Below are 19,360 nucleotides of genomic sequence, written 5' to 3' on the forward strand. Positions count from 1 at the left end.
TAAAAATAAAAGTTAATCTGTGTTGTTTACAGTATGAGCATCGTGGGCAAAGCCAAGCACAAACTGAATTCGACCTTGCACTCCTAAACGCAATTTCTTTCAACTTCGGCAAAGCGTCAAGTCTATAAAACGTAGCGCACTGTGCTCGTAACATATTGTACTTTTGGGACATTTAAAAATGTATTGAGATCGGATGTTTCATCGACGACAAAATTAGCAGAATGTCGGCCCAGTTTCCGCTACTTCCATCCGCTCCCACTACCCGCGACTGGATTTCCTCTCACTACCATTCTAAAGGGACGCTTCTGCTTTATAGCCCCAAAGACGTGTCTGGTTTCACCTTATAGCCCCAAAGACGTGTCTGGTTTCCCCTTATAGCCCCAAAGACGTGTCTGGTTTCCCCTTATAGCCCCAAAGACGTGTCTGGTTTACCCTTTCGGTCTGTTGTTCGGGCACACAACATTTGTTCTAGAGGCAAGCCGAAGTCTAAGCCACTTCGTCGGTGATTGTACAATAAAGGCTGCATTCAAAACACACTCTCCCCTCAGCCCTCAAATTAAGTGGACACTTATCATGACGTCTGACGAGTTTACACTTGCAGGGCAAGGGAGGAAGGAATTACTTTTAAATGGACCATCCTTGCCCGGAAATTCGTCACTCGTACATCCCGCTGCAATTGTGTTTTCAGCCACTGGTAGCTTGTGGGCGCTTTATATGTGCTACAGTCAATTCTGATCATGTCAAATCAAACTATTTGTTACATGCTCCGAATACAACAATTGTAGACCTTACCGTGAAATTCTTACTTACAAGCTCTTAACCAACAGTGCAGTTCAAGAAGAGTTAAGAAAATATTTACCAAGTAAACTGAAATAAAAATTAACACAATAACATAACAATAGTGAGGCTATATACAGGGGTACCGGTACAGAGTCAATGTGTGGGGGTAGAGGTTAGAGGTAATTTGTACATGTAGGTAGGGGTGAAGTTACTATGTATAGATAATAAACAGTGAGTAGCAGCAGTGTACAAAATACATGGTGGGGGTCAATGTAATAGTCCAGTGGCCATTTGATTAATTGTTCAGCAGTCTTATGGCTTGTGTTTTCCTCTGACACCGCCTGGTATAGAGGCCCTGGATGGCAAGAAGCTTGGCCCCAGTGATGTACTGGGCCATACGCACTCCCCTCTGTAGCGACCTTACGGTCAGATGCCGAGCTGTTTCCATACCAGGCGGTGATGCAACCGGTCAGGATGCTCTCGATGGTGCAGCTGTAGAACTTTTTGAGGATCTGGGGACCCATGAAAAATAGTTTCAGTCTCCTGAGGGGGAAAAGGTTTTGTCGTTCCCTCTTCACGACAGTCTTGGTGTGTTTGGCCTCGAGATCGACCGATTTATGATTTTTCAACGCCGATACTGATACCGATTTATTGGAGGACCGGGAAAAAAAGCCGATACCGATTAATCGGACGATTTTAAATCTGTACTGCCCTGCCCACTTCACTGTTGCTCCAAGCAGAGGAAACTTCAGTTCTGAAATACATCAAGAAGTGTGAAGACTTCTGCCTGAAGCCCAAACACGCCGCAGCGTACATGTTGGACCCCAAGTATGCTGGCAAGAGCATCCTGTCTGGTGCAGAGATCAACAAGGCCTATGGTGTCATCACTACCGTGTCTCACCACCTTGGCCTGGATGAGGGCAAGGTTCTTGGCAGTCTAGCGAAGTACACTTCCAAGCAAGGGCTTTGGGATGGAGATGCAATATGGCAGCCGTGCCAACATATCTCATCAGCCACCTGGTGGAAGGGACTTTGTGGATCTGAGGCTCTTTCCCCTGTTGCCTCCATCATCCTCCAAATCTCACCAACATCAGCCGCCTCAGAGCGCAACTGGTCCTAGTTTGGGAACACACACACCAAAGCACGCAACAGGCTGACCAATACAAGGGTTGAAAAATCTGTGGCCATCCGGACAAATTTGAGACTTTTTGAGCCTGACAACGAGCCATCCTCAACAAGGTTGGAAAGTGATAGTGAAGATGAGGCCTCAGAGTCTGATGTTCAAGAGGTGGACATTGAGGAGGTCCAGGGAGAAGACATGGAAGCCTGAGAGGAAGACAACCAAAGCTTTAGTTTCTAGAATATCATTTTACAGATGTATGTTGAAAACGTTTCTGAGAGATGCGATGGATCATTGGGGATCATTTAGTATTCCCTTTCTGTTGTTGTTCAGTGAAATCATCCCATGTGAAGAGTCAACTCATTTAATTAAAGTTCAATTTGTAACTAAATTGTTGTTTTTTATTTCTATTAGAAGGATTTAATCATTTGCAATTATATCTACTTATGAGGTAAAAGATTTGTTTCTGTCTCCATATGATATGGTAAATATATCCAATGCAAAACATATCTACATTTAAATGATATTAATATTCATTTGCATATAATCCCCACGGAAAGTTTCCTGAATACTCCTAAATATTACCCCTGAATACTTCCATGCACAAAGAGGTCCATACAGAAATGGTTTGTCGAGATCTGTGTGGAAGAACTTCACTGGCCTGCACGGAGCCCTGACCTCAACCCCATCGAACATCTTTGGGATGTATTGGAAGGCCGACTGCGAGCCAGGCCTAATCGCCCAACATCAGTGCCCGACCTCACTAATGCTCTTGTGTCTGAATGGAAGAAAGTCCCCTCAGTAATGTTGTGGAAAGTCTTCCCAGAAGAGTGGAGGCTGTTATAGCAGCAATGTTCCAACATCTAGTGGAAAGCCTTCCCAGAAGAGTGGAGGCTGTTATAGCAGCAATGTTCCAACATCTAGTGGAAAGCCTTCCCAGAAGAGTGGAGGCTGTTACTCCATATTAATCCATATTAATACCCATGATTTTTGGAATGAGATGTTCGACGAGCAGGTGTCATTTTTTTTTACTCGTGTAGTGTATAAGGTCCTTTGACCTTAAAGAGTAATGGTAGACTCACCTACACTCCTTAAGAGTACATTGGTTGCAGCAAGCAATGCTGCCATGGCAACGATGCTCAACTTTATTGCCTCAAAATTGCTATTGCATCATCAACATAAAGGGATCCATTTTCAAGAATAGATGAGTTATTTGACAGAGAGATGCTAACTAAGTTAGCTAGCTAGCATAACAGATTCCATTCCAAGCGCTCGACCAGAGAGCAACTTTGTTAGTTTCCCCACAAGCCTATCATTCTACTAGTAATATATTATATTGTTGACCTTTTTAACAGATGCACAGCCTTTGGCACGGAAAAACTCAGCTGGGAGAGTAAAAGTATCCCGTTCAATGGCGTTCCGTTTCAAGTTGTTGGCACAAAGACGTATGAATGCCACCAGGGCAAAGACAGACAGACAAAAGCCAAAGAGAAATATGCTGCTGAAAGAGACAAGAAGGAAGTAAGTTCACAGATGGATCACTGTCCTTTACACCATAACACTTTATATAACATTTAATTAGAATCATGTTGAAGTACTAACAGTGGAATGTTCCTCAGTAAGATGGGACTTTAAAGGGTTGTCCTAACGCTGTGGTCACTAAAGAGGCCATGGCACTTTAAAGGGTTGTCCTTAACGCTGTGGTCACTAAAGAGGCCATGGGACTTTAAAGGGTTGTCCTAACGCTGTGGTCACTAAAGAGGCCATGGCACTTATTGCAAGAGTATGTAGGTGGGGTTCGGGTGGTGAGTTTCCCTGTACACTGTAAAGAGCTTTGGGTGTCTAGAAAAGTGCCACATACAGTACCAGTTGACAGTTTGGACACACCTACTCATTCCAGGGTTTTTCCTTTATTGTGACTATTTTATACATTGTAGAATTATAGTGAAGACATCAAAACTATGAAGTAACACATGGAATCATATAGTAACCAAAAAAAGTGTTAAAACAAATCTAAATATATTTTAAATTTGAGATACTTCAAAGCTGCCACCCTTTGCCTTGTTAACAGCCTTGTACATTCTTGGCATTCTCTCAACCAGCTTCATGAGGTAGTCACCCTTTGCCTTGTTGACAGCCTTGTACACTCTTGGCATTCTCTCAACCAGCTTCATGAGGTAGTCACCCTTTGCCTTGTTGACAGCCTTGTACATTCTTGGCATTCTCTCAACCAGCTTCATGAGGTAGGAACCCTTTGCCTTGTTGACAGCCTTGTACATTCTTGGCATTCTCTCAACCAGCTTCATGAGGTAGTCACCCTTTGCCTTGTTGACAGCTTTGTACACTCTTGGCATTCTCTCAACCAGCTTCATGAGGTAGTCACCCTTTGCCTTGTTGACAGCCTTGTTGGCATTCTCTCAACCAGCCTGAGGTAGTCACCTTTGCCTTGTTGACAGCCTTGCATTCTTGGCATTCTCTCAACCAGCTTCATGAGGTAGGAACCCTTTGCCTTGTTGACAGCCTTGTACACTCTTGGCATTCTCTCAACCAGCTTCATGAGGTAGTCACTTGGAACCTGGAAATTTCAATTAACAGATGTGTCTTGTTAAAAGTTAATTTGTGGAATTTCTTTCCTTCTTTATGCGTTTGTGCCAATCAGTTGTGTTGTGACAAGGTAGGGGTGGTATACAGAAGATAATACGGATTTGGTATTTTACCAAATAAGGCTATGGCAAGAACAGCTCAAATAAGCAAAGACAAACGTCAGTCCATCTTTACTTTAAGACATGAAGGTCAGTCAATTCAGAAAATTTCAAGAACTTTGAGTTTCTTCAAGTGCAGTTGCAAAAACCATCAAGCGCTATGATGAAACTGTCTCTTGAGGACCACCACAGGAAAGGAAGACCCAGAGTTACCTCTGCTGCAGAGGATAAGTTCATTAGAGTTTCCAGCCCCAGAAATTGCAGCCCAAATTATTGCATAACAGACTTCAAGTAACAGACACATCTCAACATCAACTGCTCAGAGGAGACTGCGTGGATCACTCCTTCATGGTCGAATTGCTGCAAAGAAACCACTACTAAAGGACACCAACAAGAAGAAGAGACTTGCTTGGGCCAATAAATACGAGCAATGGATGTTAAACCGGTGGAAATCTGTCCTTTTGGTCTGAGTCCAAAATGGAGATTTTTGGTTCCAACCACCGTGTCTTTGTGAGATGCAGAGTAGGTGAACAGATGATCTCTGCATGTGTGGTTCCCACCGTGAAGCATGGAGGAGGAGGTGTGATGGTGTGGGGGTGCTTTGCTGGTGACACTGTCAGTGATTTTATTTAGAATTCAAGGCACACTTAACCAGCATGGCTACCACAGCATTCTGCAGCGATACGCCATCCCATCTGGTTTGCGCTTAGTGAGACTCATTTGTTTTTCAACAGGACAATGACCCAACACACCTCTAGGCTGTGTAAGGGCTATTTGACCAATAAGGAGAGTGCTGCAACAGATGACCTGGCCTCCAATCACCCGACCTCAACCCAATTGAGATAGTTTGCGACGAGTTGGACCGCAGAGTGAAGGAAAAGCAGCCAACAAGTGCTCAGCATATGTGGGAACTCAAGACTGTTGGAAAAGCATTCCAGGTGAAGCTGGTTGAGAGAATGCCGGTTGAAACTGGTTGAGAGAATGCCAAGCGTGTACAAAAACTGTCAAGGCAAAGGGTGGCTACTTCGAAGAATCAAAAATATATTTGGAATTGTTTAACACTTTTTTGGTTACTACGTGATTCCATACATGTTATATATATCATTATGTTTGATGTCTTCACTATTATTCTACAATGTAGAAAATAGTACAAATTGAATGAGTAGCTGTGTCCAAACTTTTAACTGGTATTGTCAGTCAATTTATTTTATTATTATTATTAAATGTTTAGCTATAAAAGTCAAATGTATTTTTATTATATCTTCCGTAGCTTGAAGACCATACCTTTCTACAGAAACGGAAACTGGTACAAAATACCAAAAAGGTGGACTGCAAGGCTATAATAAACATCGCCCACGTTATTCGCTTTCCTGATTTTAAGGTAAATATGAAAAAGTTTTAACGTCTACGCCTACAGTTGGTCAAAGTCTAAGGCCGTGTTTACACAGGCAGCCCATTTCCAATTATGGGCAAAAGAGCCGATCTGATTGGTCAAAAGATCAATTAGTGGGAGGAAAAAAGATCAGAATTGGGCTGTCTGTGTGAATCATCCTAACACCGTACATGGTACCAGTACATATGTAACAAATACCACTGTTTTTATGTCTAGATTGAGGAAAGTACAGTGTGCTCTAAAAAGGAGGCCTCCCAAACTCTGAAGGCAGCACTAAGTGAAACGCCCAGCTCCGTGAAGGCAGAGGTTGTCTACTGTGTCAGGTTCCCCTCCCTCTCTGAGCACAGCTCACATGCAGTTGTTGGCGAGGTTAATATAACTATAGAACCTATATAATAGAGTGTTGGTTAAGTTACCCACTGACCTCTTTATGATAAACCCATGTGTTCTTTCTCCAACAGGCAGCTCATGTTAGGGAAGCTGTAGATGCCAGGCTGAGAGAGAAGATTGAGCAGCTGACTCTGTCTGGTGTGAGAAAGATGACTGAAATGAAGTGTCATCTGAACACCTTTGTAGTGGAAGAGCTTTTCCACGGAGAGCAGCCCCCTCCACCTACTCGCAGGCGCTATTACCCCACTGACAGTGACATAAGAAATGTCATGTTTAAGACCAAGCGGGCCACCGGAGACTCCAACATTGACCGTCCATACGAAGGTCCATCTGGAAGAGGAAAGAAGAGGTCCTCTAGGAAGCTGTTGCGGTTACGGAGGCAATGTGCAGGATATCTTAAAGACATCACAGAACTCACTTATCATCTCGAAGAGGAACAGTACGTGACTGACCTGTCTTCACAGCTCAGAAGCGTGTTGCTGGATATGAAGGCCCATGTTCCACAGGATAAAGACCTTCCACTGACCTTTTCTCCAAGGAAGAGAAAAGCTGAGATGGACATGGACCTCATTCCAACCAAGAGTGCATCACACCCTTTCATAGATGGGTTAGAACAGCATACAGAGGACATAGTGAGTGTGGATACCTTGTTGGCATTGAGCCTAGGGCTGAGGACCGAGTGTGTGGGTCCTTCCACAAATTGAGTATATTTTGGGTAGTGTAACTTTTATTTCAACTACTATTAGCATTCTGTCAACACAACTTGATAAGGGGGGTCAAGATGGGAGAGCATTCTTAGTTTTGAATGTTGTTCTGGAGGCAGCGCTGCGGAGTGCTCACTAGCTGGCACAGTCATAAAATCTGATTTTAAACCTAATTGTTAACCATACTGCTAACCCTAATTTCTAACCTTAAATTTGCTTTTTGATCTTAACTTGTGTTTGTATGATTTTTGACAACATACAGTGTGTTTGGAAAGTTCAGACACCTTCCCCTTTTTTTCCACATTTTGTTACATAACAACCTAATTCTAAAATGGATTAATTTGTTATTTTCCTCATTAATCTATGCACAATACCCCATGATGACATCACAATACCCCATGATGACATCACAATACCCCATGATGACATCACATGATGACTAGGCAAAAACAGGTCTAGAAATGTTAGCAATTATTTTAATTTTGTTAATAAAAATGAAATATTACATTTACATAAGTATTCAGACCCTTTACTCAGTACTTTGTTGAAGCACCTTTGGAAGCGATTACAGCAGACTTCTTGGGTATGACGTTACAAGCTTGGCACACCTGTATTTTGGCAGTTTCTCCCATTCTTTTCTGCAGATCCTCTCAAGCTCTGTCAGGTTGGATGGGGAGCATCACTGCACAGCTATTTTCAGGTCTCTCCAGAGATGTTCGATCGGATTCAAGTCCGGGCTCTGGCTGGACCACTTAAGGACATTCAGAGACTTGTCCCGAAGCCACTCCTATGTTGTCTTGGCTGTGTGCTTCGGGTCTTTCTCCTGTTGGAAGGTGAACCTTCGCTCCAGTCTGAGAGGTCCTGAGCGCTTTAGAGCAGGTTTTCATCAAGGATCAAATGAAATGTATTTATATAGCCCTTCGTACATCAGCTGATATCTCAAAGTGCTGCACAGAAACCCAGCCTAAAACCCCAAACAGCAAGCAATGCAGGTGTTGAAGCACGTTGGCTAGGAAAAACTCCCTAGATCCTGACTAGTCTCCTAGTACCTGCCGCTGAAAAACATCCCCACAGCATGAGTTAATGATGCTGCCACCACCATGCTTCACTTCACTGCTTCACTGGGATGGTGCCACCACCATGCTTCACTGTAGGGATGGTGCCACCACCATGCGTCACTGTAGGGATGGTGCCAGGTTTCTTCCAGGTGTGGTGCTTGGCATTCAGGCCAAAGAGTTCAATCTTGGTTTCATCAGACCAGAGCATCTTGTTTCTCATGGTCTGAGAGTCCTTTAGGTGCACTTTGGCAAACTCCAAGCGGGCTGTCATGTGCCTTTTACTGAGGAGTGGCTTCCATCTGGCCACTACCATAAAGGCCTGATTGGTGGAGTGCTGCAGAGATGGTTGTCCTTCTGCAAGGTTCTCCCATCTCCACAGAGAAACTCTGGAGCTCTGTCAGAGTGACCACCAGGTTATTGATCACCTTCCTGACCAAGGCCCTTCTCTCCCGATTGCTGAGTTTGGCCGATGGGGCCAGCTCTAGGAAGAGTCTTGGTGGTTCCAAACTTCTCCCATTTTTAAGAATAATGGAGGCCACTGTGTTCTTGGGGAATTTCAATGCTGCAGATATTTCTTGGTACCCTTCCCCAGATCTGTGACCCTTCCCTCGACAAAATTGTGTCTCTGAGCTCTACAGACAATTCCATCGACCTCATGGCTTGGTTTTTGCTCTGACATGCACTGTCAACTGTAGGACCTTATATAGACAGGTGTGTGTGTGCCTTTCCAAATCATGTCCAATCAACTGAATTTACCACAGCTGGACTCCAATAATGTTGTATAACCATCTCAAGGATGATCAATGGAAACAAGATGCACCTGAGCTCAATGTTGAGACTCATAGCAAAGGGTCAGAATACTTATTTTTTGTAAACATTTCTAAAAACCCGTTTTCGCTTTGTCATTTTGTGTTATTGTGTGTAGATCGAAGAGGATTTTTTTCGTTGTCAGTTTTAGAATAAGGCTGTAATGTAACAAAATGTAAGAAAAAAAAAAGTGAAGGGGTCTGAATAACTTTCCGAATTCACTGTAGCCAATTTGGACTTTGCAGCTGATCTATCGGAGGGGAAACGGCTCTGTTTTGCCTCCAGGACAAGAACCATGACAAGCGTCAACCTGCTATCTGAGGGTGGGAGGGGTCTGAAATATTGCCTAGCTGGCTCGCCCACCTTAACTCAAACGTTTTGAATGTGCTTAATCAGTTTGTATCAGATGTGTTCATATGCAGCAGTCTTAACCATTTAGCACATCCTGTACTGGATCAATGTCATGGCTCTTCTATTTGGGGGGGGGGTGTATAGTTTTGCAGGCACAGTGCAGGGTAGTTTTGTTTTACAATCCCCAGTGTCGTTTGCCACGCTGAGAGCTCCAACTGAACAGAGAACCTGGCCGACAAGAAAAGGACAGAAGGAAAAATACATGTTCTACTCATAGAAATGGGGTCATTTAAAAAAGGCCTGACTGAGACTGAAAAGTGAGTTGGTTAGTACGAAAACAAGGCGGGAGGGGGACGTTCTGTTTCAGTCCAGAGGGACAGTAGGAACAGTCTAGGGCCAAAGGGAGTGTGAGCAGAGCATGTTGAGCTTCTGATACATACCTTTTAGGTCCAGGATGGGACTTGGGGGTGCGTTAGTTGGGGTTGGGCCTTTTGCTCTGCTCACGGCCTGGGCATACATTACTGTTCAAAAGTTTGGGGTCACAAAAAAAAGTGAGTTGGTTAGGACGAAAACAAGGCAGCGAGGGTGATGTTCTGTTTCAGTTCAGAGGGATTGGAGAGTAGGAACAGTCTGGGGAACAGTTTGGGAAACAGTCTTCGGAACAGGAACAGTGTGGAACAGTGGGAACAGTCTGGGGAACAGTCTGGGGAACAGTCTAGGGAACAGTCTGGAACAGTCTGGGGAACAGTCTGGGGAACAGTTTAGGGAACAGTCTGGGAACAGTCTAGGGAACAGTGTGGAACAGTGTGGGGAACAGTCTGGGGAACAGTCTGGGGAACAGTGTGGGGAACAGTGTGGAACAGTCTGAGGAACAGGGAACAGTGTGGAACAGTCTGGGGAACAGTCTGGGGAACAGTCTAGGGAACAGGGAACAGTCTGGGGAACAGTCTAGGGAACAGTGTGGAACAGTCTAGGGAACAGTCTGGGGAACAGTCTGGGGAACAGTCTGGGGAACAGTCTAGGGAACAGTGTGGAACAGTCTGGGAACAGTCTGAGGAACAGTCTAGGGAACAGTCTGGAACAGTCTAGGGAACAGTCTGGGGAACAGTCTGGGGAACAGTCTGGGGAACAGTAGGGAACAGTCTAGGGAACAGTCTGGGGGAACAGTCTGGGGAACAGTCTGGGGAACAGTCTGGGGAACAGTCTGGGGAACAGTCTGGGGAACAGTCTGGGGAACAGTCTGGGGAACAGTCTGGGGAACAGTCTAGGGAACAGTCTGGGGAACAGTCTGGGGAACAGTGTGGAACAGTCTGGGGAACAGTCTAGGGAACAGTCTGGGGAACAGTCTAGGGAACAGTCTGGGGAACAGTCTGGGGAACAGTCTGGGTAACAGTCTGGGTAACAGTCTGGGTAACAGTCTGGGGAACAGTCTGGGGCCAAAGGGAATCTTCCAGAACTGTTGTAAATGTGGGCACGTCCATAACAAGTGAACCAAGGTGCCTCTGTCCTGGTTGCATCCCCAGCAGTCAGGAGAGTCCAGTAGAACCTGTGGATGGTTGTCAACGGAGATAGCCTTGACCGCAGCTCTCTTGCAACGGTCTTCGTGTCTTATTGGACCTCAGTATGTTTTGCCATTCCTCATCTGTGAAGGATATGTCCATATGGCTCCCGAGTGGCACAGCGGTCCAAGGCACTGCATCTCAGTGCTTGAGGCGTCACTACAGACACCCTGGTTCGATTCCAGGCTGTATCACATCCGGCTGTGAGTCCCATAGGGCAGCGCACAATTGACCCAGCGTTGTCCGGGTTTGGCCGGGGTAGGCAGTCATTGTAAATAAGAATTTGTTCTTAACTGACTTGCCTAGTTAAATAAAGGTTAAATAAAGTATTTTCCCATGCAATCTGATTGGAGACTTAAGGTTGAGTAGAGTATATTATAATATGAGACCTTGTCTCTTTTCCCATAGTGTTCAATGATCTTCATAGGGATATCTGATGAAATGGCTGGTCCAGGCCCCAGGGATATCTGATGAAATGGCTGGTCCAGGCCCCAGGGATATCTCATGAAATGGGTGGTCCAGACCCCAGGGATATCTGATGAAATGGGTGGTCCAGACCCCAGGGATATCTGATGAAATGGGTGGTCCAGACCCCAGGGATATCTGATGAAATGGGTGGTCCAGACCCCAGGGATATCTGATGAAATGGGTGGTCCAGACCCCAGGGATATCTGATGAAACGGGTGGTCCAGACCCCAGGGATATCTGATGAAACGGGTGGTCCAGACCCCAGGGATATCTGATGAAATGGGTGGTCCAGACCCCAGGGATATCTGATGAAACGGGTGGTCCAGACCCCAGGGATATCTGATGAAACGGGTGGTCCAGACCCCAGGGATATCTGATGAAACGGGTGGTCCAGACCCCAGGGATATCTGATGAAACGGGTGGTCCAGACCCCAGGGATATCTGATGAAACGGGTGGTCCAGACCCCAGGGATATCTGATGAAACGGGTGGTCCAGACCCCAGGGATATCTGATGAAACGGGTGGTCCAGACCCCAGGGATATCTGATGAAATGGGTGGTCCAGACCCCAGGGATATCTGATGAAACGGGTGGTCCAGACCCCAGGGATATCTGATGAAACGGGTGGTCCAGGCCCCAGGGATATCTGATGAAATGGGTGGTCCAGACCCCAGGGATATCTGATGAAACGGGTGGTCCAGACCCCAGGGATATCTGATGAAACGGGTGGTCCAGACCCCAGGGATATCTGATGAAACGGGTGGTCCAGACCCCAGGGATATCTCATGAAACGGGTGGTCCAGACCCCAGGGATATCTGATGAAACGGGTGGTCCAGACCCCAGGGATATCTGATGAAACGGGTGGTCCAGACCCCAGGGCATAACGTGTGCCTTAGCTGTAGGTGTTTCCAGAAGTACAGTGTCTCTGTGTGGACCGTAACAGGGTTGTAGTTTTATCTTAAATCAGCCAATTTCAAAAAGTTCTGTGAAACAGTATTACTTGTAGATTTTGAAAGTAAAAATCTAAAATCAAGATGTCAATTGTTTGTCTACATGCAATGTAAAAAAAACAATGTAGATATTGGAGTAAACCTATGAGTTTGGGCCAACATCCCAAACCTATTTCTCCTCAGGAGACTGAAAAGATTTGGCATGGGTTCTCAGATCCTCAAAAGGTTTTACAGCTGCACCATCGAGAGCATCCTGTCCTTGTCTGTTCCTCTCAGCCTAGAACCAGTACATCACCTGGCCAAGCTTCTGCCATCCAGGACCTCAATCTGTCAGAGGAAGGCCCTCAGTCAAAGACTCCAGCCAGAACTGACCTGTCCTTGTTTGTTCCAAGAAGCTCAAAACAGCTTCTGACCTGAACAGCTAATCAAATGTCTACCCAGACTATTTGTACCCCCCGCTGCTGCTACTCTCTGTTATTATTTATGCATAGCCACTTCAATATCCCTAGGCATGTACATAAACTAATTTGCCCCCATTGACTCATTCTGAACTGGTACCCCTGTATATGCTATTCTGTTCCTGTTTTTCTTAAAACTGCATTGTTGGTTAAGAGGTTTGTAAGAACTGTTCGGTCTACACCTGTCAGCACGTGTGACCAGTTGTTTGTTCCTAGAACTGAAACAGAACTGTAGCACAGGAGGGTCCTGAGTTTTGGAGGTTTACAAAAGGAGTTTCTGGGCTCAAGAACTGATCCTTTCACTATATTTAAATGATATAGGGAAGACTGTTGACTGCAAATCTTCATCTGTATGCTGAAGACACCATGATGCTGTTCAAAATCAACTTTTTCCAATTGAAACGTGTGCTTTTATTGCAAGCAAGAGTAAATGTATGGTTTTCTCTTCTCTGAAAGTAGACAGGTGGAGTCACTTTCAGATGTGAGGCCAGCAAATTGATAGTGTTACCTGTAACTTGGGATTTGGTGAAAAGCTGAATTTTAAACGCCACATTGACCAAGAAACTGAATTTGAAATTGGGTTTTTATTTTAGGAACAAATCTTGTTTTTCAATGTCAAGCACTTTTTAAAACTCTGTGCTGGATTAATAGGCCTATAGGCCTACTTTAACTCTGAATACATTTCAGGGCACTGGGGCTGATCCCCTGGGCCCAAGGTGGGGGGCCAAAGTGGGGGCCCCAGAGGCAGCAAAACAAAATCCAGTCTATATTATGCGCTGGCGCCTACGATTTCTTAATCTGGCCTTGATTATGGTGGTTTTAAGACTGGGTTTCACGAAGTCGATCCTGCCCCCTGCTTTAAGATGTATCACCAATGCAAGATCACTCACCCATCTCACCTTGAGTTGTATGCCTTGGTGTAATGGACTGGTCCATCCACCAGGAGGCTAAAGCACTGGCAGCACTGATAGGACACATCCCTGTGTCTCTCTTTGTTCCTTACTGACCAGATCAGTCACTCGTGTCTACCAACTGCTAGCGGAACAAGGAAATGTATTTTGACTTGTTCCTCAGGCGTGTAGAACTGACCAGTCAAGTCTGTTTCAGAGTTTCCTAGAACTGACCTGTCCAATGTCTGTTCACAGTCTCTCTTGTCTGTTCCTCAGCCTAGAACTGACCTGTCCTTGTCTGTTCCTGTCCTTGTCTGTTCCTAGAACTGACCTGTCCTTGTCTGTTCCTCAGGCGAGAACTGACCTGTCCTTGTCTGTTCCTCACCTGTCCTTGTAATAATATATAATAATAATAATAATCTGTTCCATTTAGAATGACTCTGACCTGTCCTTGTCTGTTGTCTCAGGCTAGAACTGTAATAATATATAATAATAATAATAATAATATAGAACTGACCTGTCCTTGTCTGTTCCTCAGGCTAGAACTGACCTGTCCTTGTCTGTTCCTCAGGCTAGAACTGACCTGTCCTTGTCTGTTCCTCAGGCTAGAACTGACCTGTCCTTGTCTGTTTCCTCACCTGTCCTTGTCTGTTCCTCAGCCTAGAACTGAATTGTCTGTTCCTCAGCCTAGAACTGACCTGTCTTGTCTGTTCCTCAGCCTAGAACTGACCTGTCCTTGTCTGTTCCTCAGCCTAGAACTGACCTGTCCTGTCTAGAACTGACCTGTCTGTTCCTCAGCCTAGAACTGACCTGTCCTTGTCTGTTCCTCAGGCGAGAACTGACCTGTCCTTGTCTGTTCCTCAGGCTAGAACTGACCTGTCCTTGTCTGTTCCTCAGCCTAGAACTGACCTGTCATTGTCTGTTCCTCAGCCTAGAACTGACCTGTCATTGTCTGTTCCTCAGCCTAGAACTGACCTGTCCTTGTCTGTTCCTCAGCCTAGAACTGACCTGTCCTTGTCTGTTCCTCAGCCTAGAACTGACCTGTCCTTGTCTGTTCCTCAGCCTAGAACTGACCTGTCCTTGTCTGTTCCTCAGGCTAGAACTGACCTGTCCTTGTCTGTTCCTAGAACTGACCTGTCCTTGTCTGTTCCTAGAACTGACCTGTCCTTGTCTGTTCCTCAGGCTAGAACTGACCTGTCCTTGTCTGTTCCTCAGCCTAGAACTGACCTGTCCTTGTCTGTTCCTCAGCCTAGAACTGACCTGTCCTTGTTTGTTCCTCAGCCTAGAACTGACCTGTCCTTGTCTGTTCCTCAGCCTAGAACTGACCTGTCCTTGTCTGTTGGTGAAGAACAAATTCTTATTTACAATGACGGCCTACCCCAAACCCTAACCCAGACAATGCTGGGCTAATTGTGCGCCGCCCTATGGGACTCCCAATCACGGCCGGTTGTGATACAGCCTGGAATCGAACCAGGGTCTGTAGTAAGACCTCTAACACTGAGATGCAGAGCCTTAGACCGCTGCGCCACTCGGGAGCCCCTAGATATGTGTGCAACACAAGTTTAACATTCAACTTCTGCTACCATTTCTGTCAAGCTGTCTTTGCATCCAGTTTGATGCATATGTTAGCTAAATCCACCCGTGTGCACCACACAGAACGCACTGCAACTGCCTCTGCAACGCGATGGTGCAAGGCAAACACATCGTTCCCATAGGAAAGGAAAGCACTTCTAGTGAACCAAAACGCAATGACGCTGTCGCTGGGATCAAGGAGTGTGTCGATCATAATCCAAAAAGGTGTATTCCTTTTTAGAGCACAGCAATGTTCTAGAATATCGGACCGTTGTCTTTCATACTTTTCTAATTCTCAGCCGTAGCTCAAGCAGTTTCTTGAGTTGGTCCTGATGGAGCTGCGTTTGGTTGGGAATTGTGGGGAGGTGACACGTTCACGCCTCGATTGCACCGACAGTGCCATTGCGTTTTGGTACACCAGAAGGACATTCATTTCCAATGGAATGCTGCGTTTGCCTTGCAGTGCGTTCTGCGTGGTGCATACATTGGATTCGTCAAACTATGTGTAGATGGCTTGACAGAAATAGCAGTAGGTCAACGTTGAACTTCTGTTGGCCGTATATCTAGATTATGTTGCGTTCTATTTTGCGCAATAACACTGTCGGTGTGATCAAGGCGTCAGTCTGTGCCCCCTCCACCCACGGATGGTTGTCTCAGAACTGCATAGCTACGTCAACAATGGGAAACCAGATTATTTTAACCTGCAAAGTTAATTATCCTAACCTGCTACGTAAACAGACCATCAGTCCCAATTTACCATCATGCTGCGTTCAAGACATCTGGGACCTTGGAAATCGCCAACCTCCAACTTTACTAATTTTATCTCTGACAGGGAAAATGTGTTTTTAAACGTCGTCCAGCTCAAGTCGGAATCCCTCTGACATGAAGGTCATTTGAAATCAGGATTTGACCTCAGTTTTTTCTGAATTCCCAGTTGTCCTGAAACAACAATTGTTTATTAAATTGACAAGATTTTGAGTGACTGCTTTAACAATGGAAATCCATGATGGAATCCTCCATGATGGAAGGCAGGCTGGAGGAGGTGAGATCAGGTGGGACCGGTCTAGCCAAAGAGAGGGCAGATACACTGTGAACAACAGGCCATTGAGATAGATACAGGACTCATTCTTGTATCAGCCATTTTTTTTTAGCTCTTATCTCCATTTTAAAGTAGTACATTTTTCTTCTTCATTGGATTAATTGCTCCCAACTCATGAATCCCCACCCTACTTTAAAATGGTGAAACTGGAAGCCCTTGTAATAAAACGGTTTATTCTCATGAGTTTTCTTATCTCTATGACAACAGGGACAACTCAGATATAACAGGTGTGTAGTGCTGGAGGAGGTAGGTGCACTTCCTCATCTTTTTCAGTTTGACAATACACCGAAAATGTATTCAGATCCGAAATATATTATATTTAATTTTCACAAAAATTCCATGAACAACGATTGAATGACCAACCAAATAAATACGCAGCCTACAGCAGCCTACAGCAGCCTACAGGTCTTCTCTCTGGTGGTGGCGAGAAAGACGAGGAACGGCACTCCATCTCAACCAATAGCCAATATAGGCTAAATATCCCAAGCAGGGCTACAGAAACTTCCAGAGAGGGTCCGGCTCCTTGGGATTTGCTGTGGCCACTCTGGGTTGGGTGTCCTCGGGAAGAACGGTATAACTGTAACCAAGTGGTGACATATCGTTTTGGGTTCCACTGTGCAAGAGAGGGGGTCGATGGAGTTTCATGGACATCAAAGCAGACACAAGAGAGGGGGTCGATGGAGTTTCATGGACATCAAAGCAGACACAAGAGAGGGGGTCGGTGGAGTTTCACGGACATCAAAGCAGACACAAGAGAGGGGGTCGATGGAGTTTCATGGACATCAAAGCAGACACAAGAGAGGGGGTCGATGGAGTTTCATGGACATCAAAGCAGACACGAGAGGGGGTCGATGGAGTTTCATGGACATCAAAGCAGATACAAGAGAGGGGGTCGATGGAGTTTCATGGACATCAAAGCAGACACGAGAGAGGGGGTCGATGGAGTTTCACGGACATCAAAGCAGACACGAGAGAGGGGGTCGATGGAGTTTCACGGACATCAAAGCAGACACGAGAGAGGGGGTAGATGGAGTTTCACGGACATCAAAGCAGACACGAGAGAGGGGGTCGATGGAGTTTCATGGACATCAAAGCAGACACGAGAGAGGGGGGTCGATGGAGTTTCATGGACATCAAAGCAGACACGAGAGAGGGGGTCGATGGAGTTTCATGGACATCAAAGCAGACACGAGAGAGGGGGTCGATGGAGTTTCACGGACATCAAAGCAGACACGAGAGAGGGGGTCGATGGAGTTTCACGGACATCAAAGCAGACACGAGAGAGGGGGTCGATGGAGTTTCACGGACATCAAAGCAGACACGAGAGAGGGGGTCGATGGAGTTTCACGGACATCAAAGCAGACACGAGAGAGGGGGTCGATGGAGTTTCACGGACATCAAAGCAGACACGAGAGAGGGGGTCGATGGAGTTTCACGGACATCAAAGCAGACACACTGAATCTAGTTGGGGCTTTTTAAACGTTCTGATTGGCCAAAGTTCTCAATCCTCCAAAATCAAATAAAATGTTATTGGTCAAATACACATGGTTAGCAGATGTTATTGGTCAAATACACATGGTTAGCAGATGTTATTGGTCAAATACACATAGTTAGCAATAATAATAATAATGGCTGTTTTTAAAACGAATTTCCTGCAATTCTACGTAGTAATGATTTATGTTCACTACTTAATCAATTGATTTGATGATTACGTCTATGCAAATAAATTAGATTATAGTTAACCCCTGTGTTTTTCTTTTATTCAGTAATAGGGTATATTGTAACCATGTGTTCAAGCTAATCAAATAAAAATAGATTTCGCGCTGACCTTTTAGAACCACGAAGGGCGCTCCAAACCTTTAAAAAATAACCCTCAACATCTGTTGCCTTACGGCTGAATAGTCCTGCTCGTGACTTATTGATACAAAATAAGAAGATTATCACTTCTCACAAAGGTGCTCGTTTAGTAAAGTTAGATCAAAGCGGGAATCAATGTCTTGTAAAATCACAATGATTCATTAGTAGCCTATTTCACTTGACAAAACCAAATATAATAGCGTAGCGCAGTAGGGCAATAACATTACTGTTACACCAAACACACCACATTTCTATCGAGATTGTAGGATGGTGAAGCTGAAAAGTGGAAAAAAAAAAAAAATAAATATATATATATATTGCCCAAACTCAAAAGAGCCACTAGGCCGGATATATATGCTTCGATTGAAACTAGAATACAAGAAAGACTAACACTTAGTTAACACCATCTGCTGTAGTTGAAAACTGATTGAGAGCCAATCAAACGATTGGCATGCAGATGCCGTTTCACCGGTAAAATCTGAAGAATTACGAGCAACGATTGACAGTGATGACGGCCTATTCGTTTTAATTATAGGTATGTCTAACTTGGTGTTTGAGGGCATTAACAATAAAACATGTTCTTGAGACAATATGTGTGGGCCTAGTCAGACGTTGCTAATGGAAGATGCATTTTATGCGTATTCTGTAACAGGGCTCACCATCCCTGCGTCTGGAGAGTTACCGTCCTGTAGGTTTTCATTTACAACCCTAATCCAGCGCACCTGATTCTAATAATTTGCTGGTTTATAAGATTAATCAGGTTATTTTATTTATTTTTATTTAACCTTTATTTCACGAGGCGAGTCAGTTAAGAACAAATTAATTCACCCCGGTTGTTAGAGCCGATTTGGACATATTTGTATAAAAGACCGAACATATGGAGCTCCATGTATATTTGTGTAAATATATTAAATATTAATGTAAATGATGAAATATTAGGTACGTACCTTTATGATTTATATTCACCTGATTGAGATATATTAATTTGTTGTTAGTGTAACTCAGCCATTTGCCCCCCTCTTGCCTGTTCATTGTATTGTGGTAAGTGTGTTAGGATAAAGGCAGGAAGTTGGGCCTTCGGGAGAGAGAGTCCTTGCTAGATGCGGGAGCGGTATAGTTTTTTGACCATACAGACATACAGACATACAGGTCATAATATGTATTTTCCATATCAAGTATTCTATGCTTTAAGTTGATTGGAG

General features: G+C 44.8%; 1 long non-coding RNA gene across 2 annotated transcripts; it reads right to left on the reverse strand.

Annotated features, from left to right (window-relative positions):
* Window positions 1–14,196: 14,196 nt before the first annotated feature.
* On the reverse strand, window positions 14,197–15,264 carry LOC127920467 (uncharacterized). 2 transcript variants are annotated; one of them, XR_008106346.1, is made up of 3 exons: window positions 14,474–15,264; window positions 14,361–14,393; window positions 14,197–14,213 (listed from the first exon to the last, which is right to left on the reverse strand). It is a non-coding gene; the product is annotated as an uncharacterized LOC127920467 (long non-coding RNA). The 2 variants fall into 2 exon arrangements; XR_008106345.1 differs by lacking the exon at window positions 14,197–14,213 and adding an exon at window positions 14,230–14,246.
* Window positions 15,265–19,360: the final 4,096 nt, after the last annotated feature.

This window comes from Oncorhynchus keta, unplaced genomic scaffold, assembly GCF_023373465.1.
Source record: "Oncorhynchus keta strain PuntledgeMale-10-30-2019 unplaced genomic scaffold, Oket_V2 Un_contig_19568_pilon_pilon, whole genome shotgun sequence".
In the NCBI taxonomy this organism is placed as follows: domain Eukaryota; kingdom Metazoa; phylum Chordata; class Actinopteri; order Salmoniformes; family Salmonidae; genus Oncorhynchus; species Oncorhynchus keta.